The sequence below is a fragment of the Talpa occidentalis genome, unplaced genomic scaffold, assembly GCF_014898055.3.
Source record: "Talpa occidentalis isolate TD23 unplaced genomic scaffold, MPIMG_talOcc4v2.1 talOcc4.2, whole genome shotgun sequence".
In the NCBI taxonomy this organism is placed as follows: domain Eukaryota; kingdom Metazoa; phylum Chordata; class Mammalia; order Eulipotyphla; family Talpidae; genus Talpa; species Talpa occidentalis.
The window spans coordinates 4,773,314-4,791,330 of NW_023602073.1; the positions used below are offsets into that span (position 1 = coordinate 4,773,314).

Below are 18,017 nucleotides of genomic sequence, written 5' to 3' on the forward strand. Positions count from 1 at the left end.
GGGAGTTTTGCAAAAGCCTTAGACTTCAAGCAGCTTCTGATTTCCGTCCTGAAAGTATCCCGAGGCAAGGACAAGCAAAGTTTCTGTCTACCTGTTCATCAGAAGGAAACAAATAGAGCAAAAGGCCGAAGACACCCTCAAAGTCTCATCCTCCATATTTCAATGTTTTTATACTTTCCTCCCCCACAGACTGGACAGAGCTTTAGAACTGGGTGTCACCTCCTCTTTGTACCTCTAACTTCTCTACCCCCAGAAGAGCTTCTCAGTCCTCACCGAGAGATATAAGGTCAACCAGGATTTTCTGTACCCCAAACTTCTCTCCCTTTAAGATGCACGTGGGTATGCCCAAACCCATTTTGGGGCTCAGGAGAGGGACATAGACACAAGATCCCACTTCCTGCAATATTTATTAAATTCCTGGGTTGCCCCCATGTAAAAAGTAGGCACAGATCCAGACATCAAAATCACAGAAAATATACTTTATTTCAATATTGTGCATTGCTGGGCGAGAGGGAGGGCAGAGAAACAAGACGGTGTCCTCATTCCACGGACACCTGAACTCACGGCTCCTGGGATAGCTCAGAGCCGGTCCCTCCCGGCTGGCCCAGGACTAGGAGCAGAACCTGCCCTGCTCTCCCTGTGGGGTGCTGCTCTGGGAAAAGAGCAGTAAAAGGCAGAGGAGCAAATGCATGGCCAGATAAAGGTTTGCACATCAAAACTGAGAGCAAACCCTGCAAGAACAAAGACGTCAGGCTAAGCCTTAGCAAGGAAGATTCGCTGTCTGTTACCCCCACTTGGCAGTCTGGGAGACGGTTTTCTGGAGCCATGGCCAGGTCTGCTCTAAAGAGAGGGATGTGGCCTTGCAGGTCTCGTAGAAAATCCCAACTCCCGTGGAGAAGCGGCATCCAGACGGGCTTTCCAGCCGGCCATCTGGATGGTCAGCTCTATTAACTGACCCCTGATTCATCCCCCACTATTCACTTCAAAGGACGCCCCATGAGGGAAAGACACAAAAGGCAGTCAAGGGGACTCGGAGGAAGGGAGGGAACTGGCTAAATAATTAGCAGCCCTGCAACCTTCAAAGTACTCTATAATCATTAATTAATCCACCCAACTGGGATCTGTGGGCAGATGGGCGCTCACCATCCGCCCTGACACACCCATAGCTAAATGGAGCCCCGGGCTTGAGCAAATGTCCACAGGAGCCGCAGGGCACCGCAGGGGAAGGGGATAGAGACCACGATGCCTTGGTTTTGAGATTTGCAGTTAATAAAAATATCTGGATAACGTGAGTGGGGTGTCAGAAAGTGAGCCGGAGGCCTTTGAGAAGGAATTCCCCCAAGGCTGGAGAAATAGGACCCGTGGGTGGGCTTCCAGGCCAAAGGCAAGAAATCAAGGGTGTATAAGGGCTGAGTCTGCAAGGAGGCTGCCCACCCCCCAAGTGGATCTCAGCTCTTGCCAAGCAGGTCCCCAAGAAAGTAGACCCCTCCCTCAGGCATGGAGACCACTCCCAAGACACCCCCTGGAGCAGACTCCCCAAAGACACTCAGGGAAGATGCCCAGGACAGACAAGAGAGTTCAAACTGCATAAGCCTGTGGGTCCCACTGCAGGTGAATTTGCCTTGGGGGGGGTGGGCAATTGCAAATTTACATCTTTCAAACCTACTGAGGTGCAGTCCTAGCAACATGACCAATCAGGTTGCAGTCTAATATTTATTCGCCACAAACGAGCTTACACTTTCAAATTCTCCATTTCCACTAATGCTCAGAAAGGAAAATGAGTGGTAAGACTGAAATGTCAACAGGGAGACAAAACAGTTGATTTCGCAAGATTCACAAGGTGTCACTCAGCCCAGCAAATCCACAGAAACGCCCGGCTCCCAGCCAGACACACACCCAAATTCAATTTCAATGTCAGAAAGTTGTTTGGACTCAAGGATAGTGAGTCGTGTTAACAAAACTTACAGGAAACGGATATGTCAACAATAAATTGTCAAGACGACTATCACTACCGAGCGCTCGCTGCGCGTCAGGCGCCCACAGAATACGTCATATATTCCTCATGCTAACCCCACGAGACGGGGCGCTTCTCACCCCACTTTTCTCAGGTGGCGATTGAGCCTCCCCGAGCACATGAACTGGCCCCTGTGTCAGCACTGGGCGTGGCACGGCTGGTCTTCAAACGGACAAGTGAACCCACCTTTGCACTTCTACCCTCCTCCTTGTGGCCCAGGCAAGCGATGAAGCACTAGGCCGGGGACACAGCCGAGCGCATAATCCTGGAGTCAGGTTTTCAGAAGGTTGTTCTCTGTCTGTGAACTCAAGGCAGAGGAAGCGCTGAGAACCAGAGGGTTTCAGCACCCTCTCTGTGTGGCAGCTGCAGCCCTCTCCACAGCTGGGCACCTCTGCCACATCTCCCTAAGGGCGCTTGTCCTCATGTTGCTCAGGTTTCTGTTTTTGCACTGCAGGTCCCCACCCGCTTCTGAGGAAGCTGTGACCTACACAGCCGAGTGCAAGTCTGTCATCCTCATGTTTGCTGCTCTTCTGCCTTTGAGGAGTCTTTGCCAATCCATACTCTGAAATAATCTGTGCCAAACATGAGGGAGAAAATATCTGATTCCACTTCCATGCACTATCTAGAATGAGCAAGTCACAGAGACACAAAGTAGAATCGTGGACACCGGAGGCTGGCGGGACAGGGGTAGCGCTTAAAGGGGACAGAGTTTATGTCGCAGATGATAAAATGTGTTGGTATTGGTAACGGTAATGTTGACAGTGTTGCAAATGTACTTAATGCTTCTGAATTATGAATGAATGAATGGCTAAAATGATAAATAGTATGTCATGTATATTTAACCACAATAAAAAATAAACAAAATAAAGAAATGAAATTCAGGGCCTCCCTGGTGGTGCAAGGGGTTAAGCACCGCCCTGGGAAGCAATCCACAGCTTCTGCAGCACAGAGTTTGATCCCAGGCCGGCCAGGGAGCAACCCACATGGCGCAGCAGACCTCTCCTGTCTCACCCGCTGCTCCCCTCAGCGATGTACTTCAATCAATCTGCCTGTTCTGCTCCCCACTCTGTCTCTGGTGAGTCCTCTCACCCCCTGCACCTCTGGCCTGTACCCCAGTTCTTGTACGCATAAATAAAATCTTTAAAAAAAAAATGAAATTCTAATGCGTGGTGTATGACTAAACTTTGAAGATATTATGCAAAGTGAAATAAGCCAGACACAAAAGGATAAATACTGTGTAGTTCCACTTCTAGGACGTACCTAGAGAATCAGGTTCACAGAGACGAAGTAGAACGGTCCCTGCCGGCGCTGCAGGAGGCCAACCGGAGTCGCTGTTCAGAGCCGAGTTTGGGTTTGGGATGATGACATAGTCCTGGAGATGGATCGGGTGAGGACAGTTAAAGTGCTTTTGGTGTCACTGAACTTAGTTAAAATATCACATTTTGGGCCTCCCCGGTGGCGCAGCGGTTGAGCGCTGGGTTGTGAGGCTGCCCGCGGCCTCTGCAGCGCCAGTTCGATCCCCGGCCACCGGAGGAGGGTCCCACATGGCGCGCAGACCTCTCCTGCCGCCCGCTGCTCCCCTCAGTGTCCTTCGGTCCTTCTGCCTGCTCTGCTCCCCGCTCTGGCTCTGGTGAATTCTCTCACCCTCCCGCGCTTCTGGCTGTATCCAGTGCTTCTATAAATAAACAAAAAAATAAATCTTAAAAAAAAAAAAATCACATTTTATGTTAACCAGTTTACTGTCATACTTTTTTTTTGTTAAATGAGGAGGCCGTTTTGTGTGTCTCGTACTCTGAAAAGAGTCTCCCCAAAAGTGAAAAACTCAGGAGTCCCAGTGTTGAAATGCAGGCTATGCCCCCCACCTCCCACATGTCCATCCTCTGTGAAGGGCTTCTTTGCGATCCCCCAGACGTGAGCAATGGGTCCCCTGAAGTCCCCAATGTCTCTACGGGGTAAGCTGTGTGTGCAGCTCTCTTCCCAGAAGACCTGCCTCTGCTTCCGGGGCTGAGCTTCCTGTTAGGGAGCAAAATTGTCGGGGTACCGCTGGCTGCTTTATGGCTCCTGATAGATGTCTACAACCTTGTTGCGCCACCACTGTCCCTGCTCTTTGAAAACTCATATCCCCAACTCTCAAGGTATAAACAGATGAATCATGATTGCAGTATTTCAACTCCTGCTCCCCCAAATACGCCCATCTATCGTCTATGTAAAAAAGACGTATTTTCTAAACCAGAAATTCCATTTCTCAAGAGCCTGCATTTTTGTAAGAGTTACTGACAATCGTCCCAAGGCTCCTAGGACCATGGTCACCGCTACCTACCTGTGCCAGGCCAGAAAAGACAGCCACCACCTTCACCTCCCACCGACAGGAGCCGTGACCCCACGAGAACCCAGGTGGTGAGTTGCTCACTCTGACCCTCCTCTGAGACATCGGGAGCCACGCAGCTTCTCCTTGTGGACAGCTGTCAAAACCCTGGTGAGAAAGTCACTGGCCCCCTGGGGCTCCAGGTGTTCAAGGTCGAGGCAGGTGGCCTGTGGCTGGCGGGTGACACTAGTGATCAGCAGGGCTTGAGGCCAGCGTGGGAAGTTACCTGCTGGTGCCAGGCCTTGCGGAGGGCTCCCTGCGCTGGCAGAGAGGAGGGTGCGACCTCCAGAGCAAGCCGAGGGCCCGGTGTTCAAAGTCTGTCTACTCAGGCCCCTGCCTGGCCCAGCCAGCCCCGCTCCGCTGCAGCCTTAACACTCCGAGTGTTGGTTTTATGACTGGAGCTGTCGGCAGAAGAGACACATTTTAAAATTCATGACCGTCCCCATCAGGGTTCAGAAATGGACCAGACTCCACGATGAAAGCTGAGTTTATTCTTTCCCTGGTCCTGCCGACCCCTCCCGTCCCATCTCCCACGCCACCCCCCTCTCTGCTCTGCTTCCAAGGTTTCCTTTCTCATTGTCCTCCAGGATCTTTTGCATTTATTCCAGTTTTAATCTTCCCCCCATAAACCCAAGCAGAATGAAAATTCTGTTTCCAAACGGAGCGTGTGCTGGGCTCGCGATGCACGCCTGGCTATCAAAGGTATCTCTGCCTGTCAGGTAGGGAACGGCCACGGAAGGTGCAGCTGGGTAAAGGAGATAGAGCAGGGGTTTGAACTGAAAGGGAGTCAGGCGGCAAGGCGCTGGGGGCTGCAGGATGGTTTCCACGAAAGATGTTTGCCGGGAGGCCGTTCACCTGAGGCTGGAGAAGGAGGTGGGGGTGCACACCGCCCGGGCCCAGCACGGGGCTGGCATCCACTCTCGCCACAGCCCCTGCCAAGGAAAATTAAAGAGCAATGTGTTTGCTTCTTGCTACGAGAATAAACAACAACAAAGATTCTCTCAGTGGAATTCGTGCCTGTGATTTCAGGCCGCTGTCCTCAGCTGCTCCTGAGGCTGAGCAAAAGGAGAGAGCATGTCCATTTCTGGGGCCAGAGCAATCATGTCAGGTAAGTTCTCTTTATACATAACAGCTCATTCATGCCTCACATCAACCTTAGACAGTAGAGCCTATTAGCCCCATGCCGTGGTTAATTTTACGCGTCAACTCAGCTAGGCCATGGAGCCCTGATACTTGCTCAAATACCAGGCTAGATATGATTATGAAGGTACTTTCTGGATGACATTAACATTGAAATTTTAGACTGAGGAAGGCAGATGACTCTCCATAGAGAGTCCACATGGGTGGGCCTTGTTCAATCAGTTGCAGGTCCTAAGAGAAAATAGTCTGGGCCTCCCCTGGTGGCGCAGTGGTTGAGCGCTGGGCTGCGCGGCTGCCCGCAGCCTCTGCAGCGCCAGTTTGATCCCCGGCCGCCGGCGAGGGTCCCACATGGCGTGCAGACCTCTCCTGCCGCCCGCTGCTCCCCTCAGCAGTGTCCTTCGGTCCTTCTGCCTGCTCTGCTCCCCGCTCTGGCTCTGGTGAATTCTCTTACCCTCCCGTGCTTCTGACTGTACCCAGTGCTTGTATAAATGAATAAATCTTTAAAAAAAAAAAAGAGAGAAAATAGTCTGGTATCCCCTGAGACCAATGGGAATTGTGCCTCCAGGCTGTAGATGGACTTGAATTCCAACATTAACTCTTCCTGGGTGTTCAGCCTGCTGGCCTGCCCTGCAGATTTCACTTGAGCCAATTCCTTAAAACAAAATAATCTCTCTCTTTCTCTCTCTCTCTCCCTCTCCACACACACACACACACACACACACACACACACACCCCTATTGGTTCTTTTTCTCTGAGGAATCCTAACACATCCTACTTTACAGATGAGGAAAATAAAGCAAAAAGAAGTTCTCTTGTTCTCTTGCCCAAGGTCTCAAGGCCAGTGAGTGGTGCAGACAGAACAGAAATGCACACAGCCCCACGCCACCATCTGCTCACTTACCCAGACGCTGCTGCCATGCTCAAGCACAGCAATCACAGCCACCTCATCACCAGTGAATCTCCACCAGTGAACTAAAGGGGGTGGGGAGATAGTGAAAATGCATTTAGGTAAAGTTTCGTGTGGTTAGTGGACACGGACAGGGCAGCCTTTGAAATCAATGAGATTTGTTTTCAGTCCAGGTTTCGTTTATGTCTGTGACTTTGAGCATGTGATTTTAATCTGTCGGGGCCTCCATTTTCCTGATCTACAAAGTACCATAAAAACTTTGAAAGGTTATTAAGGGATTAAACGGGATAATTTTATGTGCAAACAGTATTTCCCAGTATGCCTGTGAAATTACATAGATTGTGTGATTAGATTGTGGTCCCAACCTGAACGTTCCAAGCCCTCACTTGCTTGACGTAGCAGAGATAGTCTTCTATAATTATCTGTCTCCCAAATGGAGTTCAGTCCCTCAAAGCTGCTGCCCTGTGTCCATCTCGGGGGCAGAATTCCCGTCGTGATGATGAGCAGTAGCTGAGCTAAGCACCTGAAACCCACAGGACAGCTCTCAGACCTTCTATCACTTCCACCCTTTGGGTTTCCGGCCTGGCTAACTTATCGGATTCCTCTTGCTCATGGGACTGCTCGCTCGGGACCCCTCCCTCACCATCCCTGCCCCTGCCACCGCCAGTCTATCGGGACTATCTGTGTCCGCCCAAAGCCTAATGGTGAGCAGGGCAATTGTATTTCTCGCTCCAGGAAAATAAGCAAGAGTAGAAGGACATGCAGGAGGAAGAAACTTCGCCAGGAACATGTCCGTGACAGATGCTGTCAGGACAAAGAACAGGGAGCCTATTTGGGGGGTAAAGAGAATTGTTTGCTTTGTGGTTTGTTTTTCATTGTTGTTTCCATTTCGCATGGATATACCCCATGCTTCAGGAACCACAGCTAACTAATGGACCTGAATTACACCTTTTTATCCTCCCAACACTTCTGTTTTGAATAATTATTGTTCCCACTGAAGGGATGAAAAAACTGAGGCTCAAAGAAGAGAAGCAATGTGCCTTTGCCTCACAAGTAGCAACAGAACCAGGGTTCACACCTGACTTGGCTGGCTCAAGAGCCCTCATCCTTAACCTCCAGGCTGCATCTTCATGTCCACCTATTGCCAACAAATATTACTCATCTTTTCTGAGATGCTAGAGGCCTTGGTTCCATCCCAGTTCTTTCTCTTAGAAGTCAAGTGACCTTGAGCAAGTCAGTTAGTCCTCCAGGCTCAGTTTCCTCATCTGTAAAAGGAGAGAAATTGAGTACAAGAAGCGAATGGTGTCTTGAAGCACTAAGCAGCCCCAATTCTAAGAATTAGTGGCAAGACAGTCTAAGCTAACACATTTACCCCACATCCTCCTCAACTGTCTTCAGCATTAGGGACTATTCTTAGAAATAGAAATAAACGAAAATTAGGTAAAAGCCATCTACCAGATTTATGGTTTTTTTTTAAAGATGTATTTATTTATGCTTACAAGAACTGGGGTACAGCCCAGAGATGCGGGGGGGTGAGAGAATTCACCAGCAACAGAGTGGGGAACAGAACAGGCAGCCTGAAATACACTGCTGAGGGGAGCAGTGGGTGAGTCAGGAGAGGTCTGCTGTGCCTCTGGGTAGTTCCCTGGCAGGCCCGGGATTGAACTCATGCTGCAGAGGCTGCGGATTGCTTCATAGTGTGGTGCTTAACTCCTTGCACCACCAGGGAGGCCCCAGATTTATATGTTATTGTGCTCTTGTGTTTTCTTTGAATGGTAGCCGCTAGGTCTAGGAAATAGGGTTGTGCTGGAATAAAAGTCATTCCTGACTGGCGAAACACATTTCCAATTCCAAGAATCTTCGCTAAAATCATATGCTCGGTAATGCTAATATTAAATTCTGTCCCCAATAAGCAATGTGGAAAAAATGTCTTATTTCAATTTTAAAATAAACATTGAGAATTGCTCTTTTTAAAATAGTGAAAATAGGCGCGCAGACCTCTCCTGCCGCCCGCTGCTCCCCTCAGCAGTGTGCTTCGGTCCTTCTGCCTGCTCTGCTCCCTGCTCTGGCTCTGGTGAATTCTCTCACCCTCCCGCGCTTCTGACTGTACCCAGTGCATGTACAAACAAACAAACAAACAAATAAATAAATAAATTTACATGCCTCTTTAAAAAAATAATAAAATAAAATAAAATAGTGAAAATAATCATGGAGCTACGTGTAATCCAAAAAAGTCATGGAGAAGAAAGACAAGATGAGGGAGAAACTTGCTAGAATCCGTTTCCTTGTCTTCATCTTCCTTCTTTGGCTTAAAGCCACCTCCTTCAGGAGCACAGAATCGGAGCCCAGGCAGGAGAGGAAAGATTAAAAGTTCCTCCCAGAATAAACAGGGAGGGAGCAGGGAAGACCTGTCAGGCCACTGAAATCCATTCACCTGCACAGTGTCCCATTTCACTCCCTCTGTGTGGCCTTGGACACCCTCAACATCACCCAACGAGGAGTTTATGGGAAATGCTAGAGCATCAGTCAGAAGAGGTCCTCTCCCCCGCCTAGCGCACAGACCCCAGAAATCTCACTTCTCTTTAAGTTTTCATTTTTATTTTTTTAATTTATTTTTTACATCATTGTTCATTTCTAAACAATATTTGCTTCCCCCCACCTCAGGTGGAGTCCCCATAGAGTTTCCTTCCCCAATGCACCCATGCACCATCACCCCAGTCCCCTGTGCGCCTCCCTCCCTCCCTCTAATCCCTCTCCCTCCTCCCCTGCAGGATGTCTCTGGTTTATAATCATATGTTTTTGCTTTCTTGTGTTTTGTATTGTTATTATTTTTTTAAATTGATGTCTTATTTGGTTCCGCTATATTCCTGCTATAAGTGAAACCATCGGATATTTTTCTTTTTTCTTCTGGCTTATTTCATTGAGCATAATTCCTTCTAGCTCCATCCATGTTGCTGCGCATGGCATGAGTTTATCTTTTTTGATTGCTGAGTAATATTCCATGGTGTATATGTGCCACATCTTCTTGATCCAGTCATCTATTTTTGGGCATTTGGGTTGTTTCCAGGTTTTACCTATTATAAATAGTGCTGCAATAAACACAGCGGTACAAGTGTTCTTTTTATAAAAAAACAAAAACAAAAAACTAGCAACAACAAATGTTGGCAAGGATGTGGTGAAAAAGAACCTCTCCTACATTGCTGGTGGGAGCACAAACTGGTCCAACCACTGTGGAAAGCTGTCTGGAGGTTCCTCAGTCTACTAAAAATGAAGCTACCATATGACCCAGCAATTCCACTCTGTGTCCACCCAAAGGGCACAAAAACATTGATTCCAAAGCTTTCATTTTTAAACCATTGTGAATACATGTATGCATTCATTTGTGTGTTGCAAATGCACAACATAAGTACTCGAATAGGAGCTGTCAAACTCCAAAGAGGAGAGCTCCATTTGCTCTGTGCAAATATACAGCATGTGCTCACCATGCCAGGCTTCTGTATGGAAAGAGTTTCTGCCCCATGGAACCAGCATCCAGGGGGTCACCTCCCCCAGGATGTCTTCCCAGCACTCAAGTCAGGACCAAATGCATCTCCTAAAGGAATCGTGGCATTGGGTCCTCCGCATCTGTGATCCACATACCCTGCAGAGTGATCACTGGCTGGCTTAGGCATGGTCCTCTCTATGCTGTCAGTGGGAGAGCTGCAAATAAGATGGCTCTCTCGGCACCCTTGGACAAAGAATTGCAGGAATGATGATGATGATACCAAAGCTGCTGCTGCTGCTGCTGCTGCTGCTGCTATACTATATTGATAAAAAACAAACAACATCGGGCCTCCCTGGTGGCACAAGTGGTTAAGCACAGCACTATGTAGCTATCCGCTGCCTCTGCAGCATGAGGGATCCTCACCCACTGCTCCCCTCAGCAGCGGATTCCAGTGGATCCGCCTGTTCTGCTCCCCACTCTGTCTCTGGTGAATCCTCTCACCCCCCACACCTCTGGCCTGTACCCCAGTTCTTGTATGCATAAATAAATAAATCTTAAAAGAAAGAAAGAATGTAATCTATTTTCTGAGAACTATTGCTTGCTTATCTCCTTCTGCCCCAACCCCTGGATGTGCCTCCTTGCACGTTCACAGGCGCTCGGCGTGTGTCTGGGAGGAGGCCAAGTGGGCAACGTGGTGGCAGTTTCTCGCAGGGCACGGCTCGCTCTGATTTGTACCATCCTGCCTAATATACTCCAGCTGTACTGAAATGAAAAATGAATAGGAAGTAGATCTTGCTGCTAAAACATATGTGTCAGAAAATCATTATGAATATTAAATTACAGCCATAAAATGAACCAGAACTAATTTGGCAAATTAAGGTCCAATAAATTTTTGTCAGAGCCACACCTTTGCTTTTGCAAAAAAAAATAGCAAAATAATATTTATCCTAACCGTATTAAAACTGCAGGTCAGGCATTTGGGAGTGGGGTGCAGTGGAGATATGTATAGTGCCAGAAATTTCCATGTGACAAATAGATTAGCATCTTGGAGGGTGGGGAGTGGAGGTTGGCCTGCGCTTGGTAAAAATACTGTCCCCCTGCAAAGCGGTAACATACCAGTTTTTAAGCTGACATACCTGTGTATTTTACGTGTGAAATTTATATATTATACATATTCCCTTTCCTCTCGCCTGCCCCCCACCCCTTCCCCAGACAAGGTTCTGCTGACACAAGAAACTAGTGAATTCCTAAATTTCTGACAACCACTTATTTTAGGAAGAGACTATAGCTGTCGGTCAAATTAAATCTGAAGCAATAAACAAACCTTTAGAGCTTCGCCTGCTCACTAGAATAACAGGATATCTCCCCCGCCCTGCAGCAGGAGAAGCAGACTGTAATTAGCTCATTGTCCATGAACAGGCACCGAGGAGGCGGCGCCCTGCAACCTTCTCTCTGCAACCCTCCCACGGAGATCTCAGGCAAGATGTTAATTAATTGAATAACTTCTACTGTCTCCTGGGAGCACGGCCCAGCACAGCTCCTCTTCCCAAAAGGCTCATTGAGGAAGAGGATGACCCCCTCCTAGCCGAGGCCTAGCAGAGGGTCCGCCAAGGAGAGGCAAGATGGGAGTCACCTCCCTGCTCTCGAATTCTCCTGGCTCCGGCTCCACAGAACAGAACGAGCTGTTTTGCTACACCCAGCAAACCAAACTATTTATAGCCACACAATCATTATAAATAAAGCTGTTTAGAACGTCGAACCTTGGCCCTGCATTAGTTATAACTGTAGACTGGCAGCTATAAATAACTGTTACGCGCTCAAGTGTGACTGGTGACTGGTACTTCCTCAAATTGTGACAAATAATGACAAGTTTGTTTGACAAACATCCCACTGACATTCATCTGATTTTGAATAAGGGGTGTCGCTTTTTTAATTTGGTCCCCGAGGCCCAGGATCTCAGGAACTTCTTTATTCTTTCTCTCTCTCACCTCCTGCACCAGGAGGCTGTCCTGTCTACAAACTGAGGCCCCACCCCACCCCCATCACTGGAAGGGATTTGGGGCCATTTAAGGGGAAGCTTATTAAATCCACTGTTTTTCTCCCTGCGCAGTGCTGCTGTCGGGGCTTTGCAGGGTCTGGGGAGTTTTAATGACAGAGCAATAAGAAGGGAGGGGAGTGTGAGCTCAGAGGGATGGTGGATAGAGGTGAAAAGGGAAGCAGAGGGAAAGGTGGAATTCTACATTGGATTGTTGGAATCTGTCTTCAAGGGGGGCCATTCTAGAAACGCTAGAAGTCAGCTACAAATGAACCAATGGAAGGAAAGGTAGATGGACTTAGTGCCAAAGGCCCAGATCTGGGAACTCTTCTATAACCCTAGATCTGGGATCCCCAGGCTCGGGGTCTCTCTCTAGCAAGCTGATATTAATTAAACATCAGGAGTTACATGGGATGCTGAGTTCTGGGGACCTTGAGAGCTGTCCAATAGGATTCATCAAAGAGTTGAGGCCAAAGAGTCCCCCCCCCAATAGTTAGAACAGAGTTAGGCTAGACCTCAACCCTCTGGGCTCTAGGCCAGGGACTTCGGCCTGTAGTCACCCAGTTAGTTAATACGCGTGAAACTCTTGGAACTATTCCTGGCTGGTGATGAGTGCTCCCTACCTGCCCACAGCAGTGGTCAGCATCCCGCTGTAAACTGCTAGCCTGTAACTGTAGTGACACTTCAAGGAACCCCTTTGCTGTCCCTCCACCTCCTAAGGTCACAGATTTAACTGTTACACAACCTCACCCCCACATACACACTTTTGTCAATCTATTCTAAACAAATTTCAGGGTGGTGTTTAAAACCTCCAACTTGGGCCTCTCTGGTGGCACAAGGGGTTAAGCACTGCACTATGAAGCACGAGTTTTATCCCTGGCCTGAGAGAAACCCACATGGCACAGCAGGCCGCTCCTGTCTCTCTTGCTGCTCCCCTCAGCAGTGTATTTCAGTCAATCTGCCTGTTCTGCTCCCCACTCTGTCTCTGGTGAATCCTCTCACCCCCCACACCTCTGGCCTGTACCCCAGCTCTTGAATGCATAAATAAATCTTAAAAAAAAAAAAATCCAACTCTAATCATAAAACTGCTGCTCACCACTGCCCCCTCCATGCCCCAGGTTCAGTGTCAGCTCCCCTGAGTGCAGAATGAGCATCTCCTTCAATAAGAACCTGGCCCTGACCTTGCTCCCGCCTCCCACAGAAGACAAACCCCCCGAGCACTGGCTCCCACGTCTGCCAAAATAACTACACACTTCCCACCCTGCCTGACAACCTCCTCAAGTCCTAGACCCCTTGGTTCTCTAGTCCAAATCTGTGCTGTCTCCCCGAGTGGTCTGGTAACTCACCATCGTCAGAACTTCCACCCTAGACACTTTCTCTTTGACTAGGCTGCCCTCCCTTTGCATTACAAAACCCTGACCACCTCCAAGACTCTGCGAAAGCCTAAGGAAAGTCCTGCCTGTTGATCAGGCAGCTGTGATGTCTTTCCTTGGAAACCCGGTGCCCTTATTTATATGTCTCTTTCAGCACCGGCCTGTCTTAATCCTGCCTTCCAGTTGTTTGTGAACGTGCTTATGTTTAATCCCTTCCTAGCGGTGAGAGGAAACTCTTAATCATTTGGTGTCTAGCACAGTCTCTCCTTAGAAAAGGGCAAAGCATTTGAAAAGTCTACTTTCTAAAAATGCCAGCAAAATCAAAAACAAAAGAAGACTTTGAGAGCGATCACTAGAAACTTGGAAAGTTATCACTGATGAACAGTGAATATTTGCTGAGATGTTTAAAGAAACCCCAAAACCAGCCTCTGCAGGAGGCTTTGAGGAATGTCTCCCTGCAAATGTGCCTTCCTCTGTGCTGGCAGGAAGATGAGGATACTCCGAGGTATTAAGAAAACCGAAATGAAAGAGACCAAATAACAGGGCTATCGGGCAGTTATTTTAAACAAACTGCAGGATTAAAAGGACAGGTATCTAATCAAGCCATCAGTCAGTCACTCATCAAACATTTATTTAGTGCCTGGTGTGGACGTGTCTCAGAACTACAGAAGGAATAGAAATTTTCCCTGCCTCTGGAATTGACAGTCAACTTCAGTTTCTACATTTTTCCCCCAACTTTTTAACCTTTACAACAGTAAAACCAGGGAGCTCCAAGTCCCTTGTTGGCCCCCAATTTCTTGTATTTACGGAGAGAGAATTTGCCCACCTTTGCCACCTCCCAGTGAGTCCCACTCCTTGTGCTTTCAGCATCTGGGGTTATCCGAGACCCCCTTAATACTCTAAGGACACAAGACAGAGCTTGTACCCCAGCGGAGATGCAGATGAGAAAACCTTAGCTAACAAATTCACCAGCAACAGGGAGATCACAAATCGAGCTCTCCCAAAAGCGATCTTCTTTCTTCTTCAAAAGCTACATGAGGAGGAAGGCGCCAGCCAAGAGAGGGGCTCTGGGTCCTTGGTGCAGCTCCGTATGACCACAGTCCCACTCGGCTATGCAGATGTCACTTCCAATAAACACCAGGGCTTTCCTGCGCTGGACTCTAATTGAAGGGATTGTTACTGTGGGTGAATGGCTGGGGAATTAATTAATGCAAAGCCAACCACTTCATAAATGCCTGCTTTGTGAGCAGCCCCAGCGTCGCGAGACCACGACTCCTGTGGGCAGCTCAGCCCTAGACTCCGTGTCAGCAAAGGATGCGTATTGTCACCCTCAGACCTTCCTGCGGCTCCTGGAGGACCAGGTCTCACCCGGAGCCTGTGGCCACAGCACTGTCCTCAGAGTTCTCTGGGGCTGAGCACACAATGTGGAAAGTCTGCCCACAGTCTTCTGGTTCTCTCACATACAACCTGACTTTGTTTGTTGAAGGAAGTTTTCACTTGCAAGTGGTGAAGATGAAAACAGGAGGGCAGGCAGAGAAAAAGTTTGTCTCAATCGGCCTATTCCTAATTTGGTGACCTGAGCTCTGTGTGGGTCCAAAAGTACCACACCCACCTGCAGTGTGTTCTGAGCTGGCTTCCTCAGTCTCCACCTGTTTTATTTATTTTACTTTATTTATTTATTTTTAAGATTTATTTATTTATTTATACAAGCACTGGGTACAGTCAGAAGCGCGGGAGGGTGGGAGAATTCACCAGAGCCAGAGCGGGGAGCAGAGCAGGCAGACTGACCAAGTACACTGCTGAGGGGAGCAGCGGGTGCGACAGGAGAGGTCTGCGCACCACGTGGGACCCTCGCCCGGGTCCGGGGATCAAACCGGTGCTGCAGAGGCTGCGGGCAGCTTCACAGCCCAGCGCTCAACTGCTGCGCCACCAGGGAGGCCCTAATTAATTTTTTAAAAAGAGTTATTTTTTTATGCATACAAGAACTGGGGGGTAAGCCAGAGGTGCGGGGGAGGGGTGGTAAGAGGATTCACCAGAGACAGAGTGGGGAGCAGAACAGGCGGATCCACTGAAATACACTGCTGAGGGGAGCAGCGGGGCAGACAGGAGGTCTGCTGCACCATATGGGTCACCTCCCTCGTCTGAGATGGAACTTGTGCTGCAGTGACTGGCGGTAGCTTGATTGCGCTCTCTTTAAGCCCTGCGCCACCAGCCACCAGGGGGGCCCCTCCACCTAATTTAAATACCAGTTCCCATGTGAAAGCAGCAAGTGGACTCTTCAGGTAACTTGCTTCCTAGGAATAGTGGATGGAAAAAACAAGTGGTGAGTGATTATGCCAACCCCCTGACTAATATATATACCCTCATGGAATACACACAGTGTGGGTGGTTTTATTTTTCCAAAAAAAAAAGGTCCAGGTACTGCTGCCATAGCACATCCAGCCCCAGATCTGTTTTGGCGGCGGGGACTTTGCAGTCTCCTCAGTCTAAACCTCCATGGATGCCAGCATGAAATCTCCCTCTAAGCTAAAAAAAAAAAAGGGAAAAGTGTGCCATGGTGTAGCAGTGGCAGAATTGAAAGGTTTTTTTCTTTATACTCTTGTGGTATCTAAATGTTTTATGGTGAAGATGTATATTTTATATTCAAGAAAAAAATGCATAATGTGAAAAACTAAAATTATTTTGGTTTCATAAAATCCCTCAAGGGCCTGAGGTTTGCTTTGGCAGCTTAATCTGATTTTTGCGGAAGTGGCGTTCTGGTCCTGAAAATTAGCCTGGGTCATAAAACAAGGAGACTATGACATTCTCTGAAATAGGATCCTGAACCACTGGTTTCTGTCTAACCTTAGTGAAAAAGCAGTAAGTACAGGAGAAAGTGATACTTGAAAAACTCCATTTTCTCCCTTCCCTGTTCTTATCCCTCTTCTATGTCCTTGGCACCTTTGACTTCTCTCCACTTTCCCTGTTTTGCTTTGTTTTTCCCCTTGCCATTAATTACTTAAACACTGTCTGAGACTAAGGTCTGGTGTTAGTCATTTACACCTTAGTATAAACTAAATCATTCAGCATTGATTTAGTTCTGATGTTGTATGTACATATTTATATTTTAGTTAGAAATCCAAATGTGTATTGAAAGGAATCTAGCAAAATGAATGAAATCAGACATGTCCATTCCTGGCTTCTCTGGAGGAAAGGCAGGCCCTGAGACCAGTCACATAGCTGACAACAATAAATGTTTTCACTTTAGCTATAGACTATCACCATTTAGTCTCTCTGTCCCTTTGAAATAGCACACATTGCAGGGATACTACTAAACGTGGGAATGGTTGAAATAATGTGCAGTTTGCAGAAATATTGATAGGCCAGGCCTTTTAAGAAACTGTACTTTTTATTCTTTCTGGGAAATTATATTTGTTCAAAACATATATGATGAGAATGTACTTTGAGTATCTGATAAATGAAAATGAGTGATTTTGAGTGAAAATGAGTAGATTTTGGAAACAGATGAGGAAACTATATCCTAGAGATATCAAAGGACTTGCTGAAGGTCATTCATTGGGCAGGATAGAGCTTAAACTAGAAGAAAGGTTTCTGACTCCTAGCATGGGCTTTTCTTGCTTCAACACAGCATCTCCTATATCTCCTCATACAAGTCCTGGAAACATCTACCTCATGCTCATGGAAAGCCTCAGACTGACCTTCCTGAAGTGTCTCCCTTTTAGGGATTTTTGGTAAATAGGCAAGAAATGGAGCTGAATGAACACATGCCACATTTCTGAACCTGATTAGACCTTGCTCTGAAAATAAAAGGATGCCACAGAAAAAAAGAAAACTTAGAATTGCTGGTCAGTGCTACCTTTCCCATCCTTCTGGTCCTTTCTCAGTGTGGTCAATGCTGGGTTATTCACATGCTATCCAGGACTTATAGCTAGAGAGATAGAGAGGCTGGCCATAAGGGACTTCCCCAGGAACCAGCCCTTAAGTAGAGCACCCCAGTGCAAGCCCACCTCCCAAGCCAGAGGATGAATTAGCACTGGCCTTCTATTAGCCAGAGGTGGATGATTAAAAGTTGACTCTGACACCCCCCCCCCCAGAGTTAGATCTGGGATCACCTGTTATCAGGCCCTGTGGGGACAGCACCTTGGCCCTTTAACCTTTGTGCACTGTATATTTGCCACCAGTACCCCATCTGCTTTCACCTAAAGCCAAAATAAGACCTTGATCTTGACTCACCAATGTGTGCCACATAAAGAATTTCAGTACCTGCCATTTCTGTATTATTCCTTTATTCAACTAACCATTCACCAGGCACTGGGCTAGGCTCTTGCTATATAAAGAAACTGAACACAACTCTTGCTCTTGACAAACTAATGTGACAATTAGAAAAAAAGGAACAAATGACAGAGAGTCTGGTGGATTTATACCCAGATGGACAATACCTCTTTACTCTTTAAGACTCACACCAGACTTCGCCCATTTCAAAAGGTGTCCTGGTCCTCTGCAAGCAGAGAAGTGCTTCTGTGCCCTGGATTATTCCTCAACCACAGAATTTCTCATATAATGTTAAAGTTATTTCTATGCATGTTGCTTCATTCCTTAGATTGTATATGAAAGGGGAAGGGTAGAAGGAGAAAAAGCAGCAACATACTTTGTTTCTAGACAAATACGTTTTGTCCAGAGTACCCACAGTATCTGGAAG

The 18,017-nt window shown here is 47.6% G+C and overlaps 1 long non-coding RNA gene across 6 annotated transcripts in view; it reads right to left on the reverse strand.

Moving 5' to 3' along the window:
• Positions 1 to 3,365: 3,365 nt before the first annotated feature.
• The window catches only part of LOC119251654 (uncharacterized), a 240,956-nt gene continuing 226,304 nt past the window's right edge, over positions 3,366 to 18,017 (reverse strand). For 4 of the 6 annotated variants that reach the window (XR_008552991.1, XR_008552987.1, XR_005126556.2 and 1 more), the window contains 4 exons: positions 5,235 to 7,691; positions 4,606 to 4,780; positions 3,572 to 3,689; positions 3,366 to 3,386 (listed from right to left, as the gene is read on the reverse strand). This is a non-coding gene — a long non-coding RNA (uncharacterized LOC119251654). The remainder of the gene's footprint in view (positions 3,387 to 3,571; positions 3,690 to 4,605; positions 4,781 to 5,234; positions 7,692 to 18,017) is intronic. The other 2 variants (XR_008552990.1, XR_008552989.1) reach the window with 2 other exon arrangements.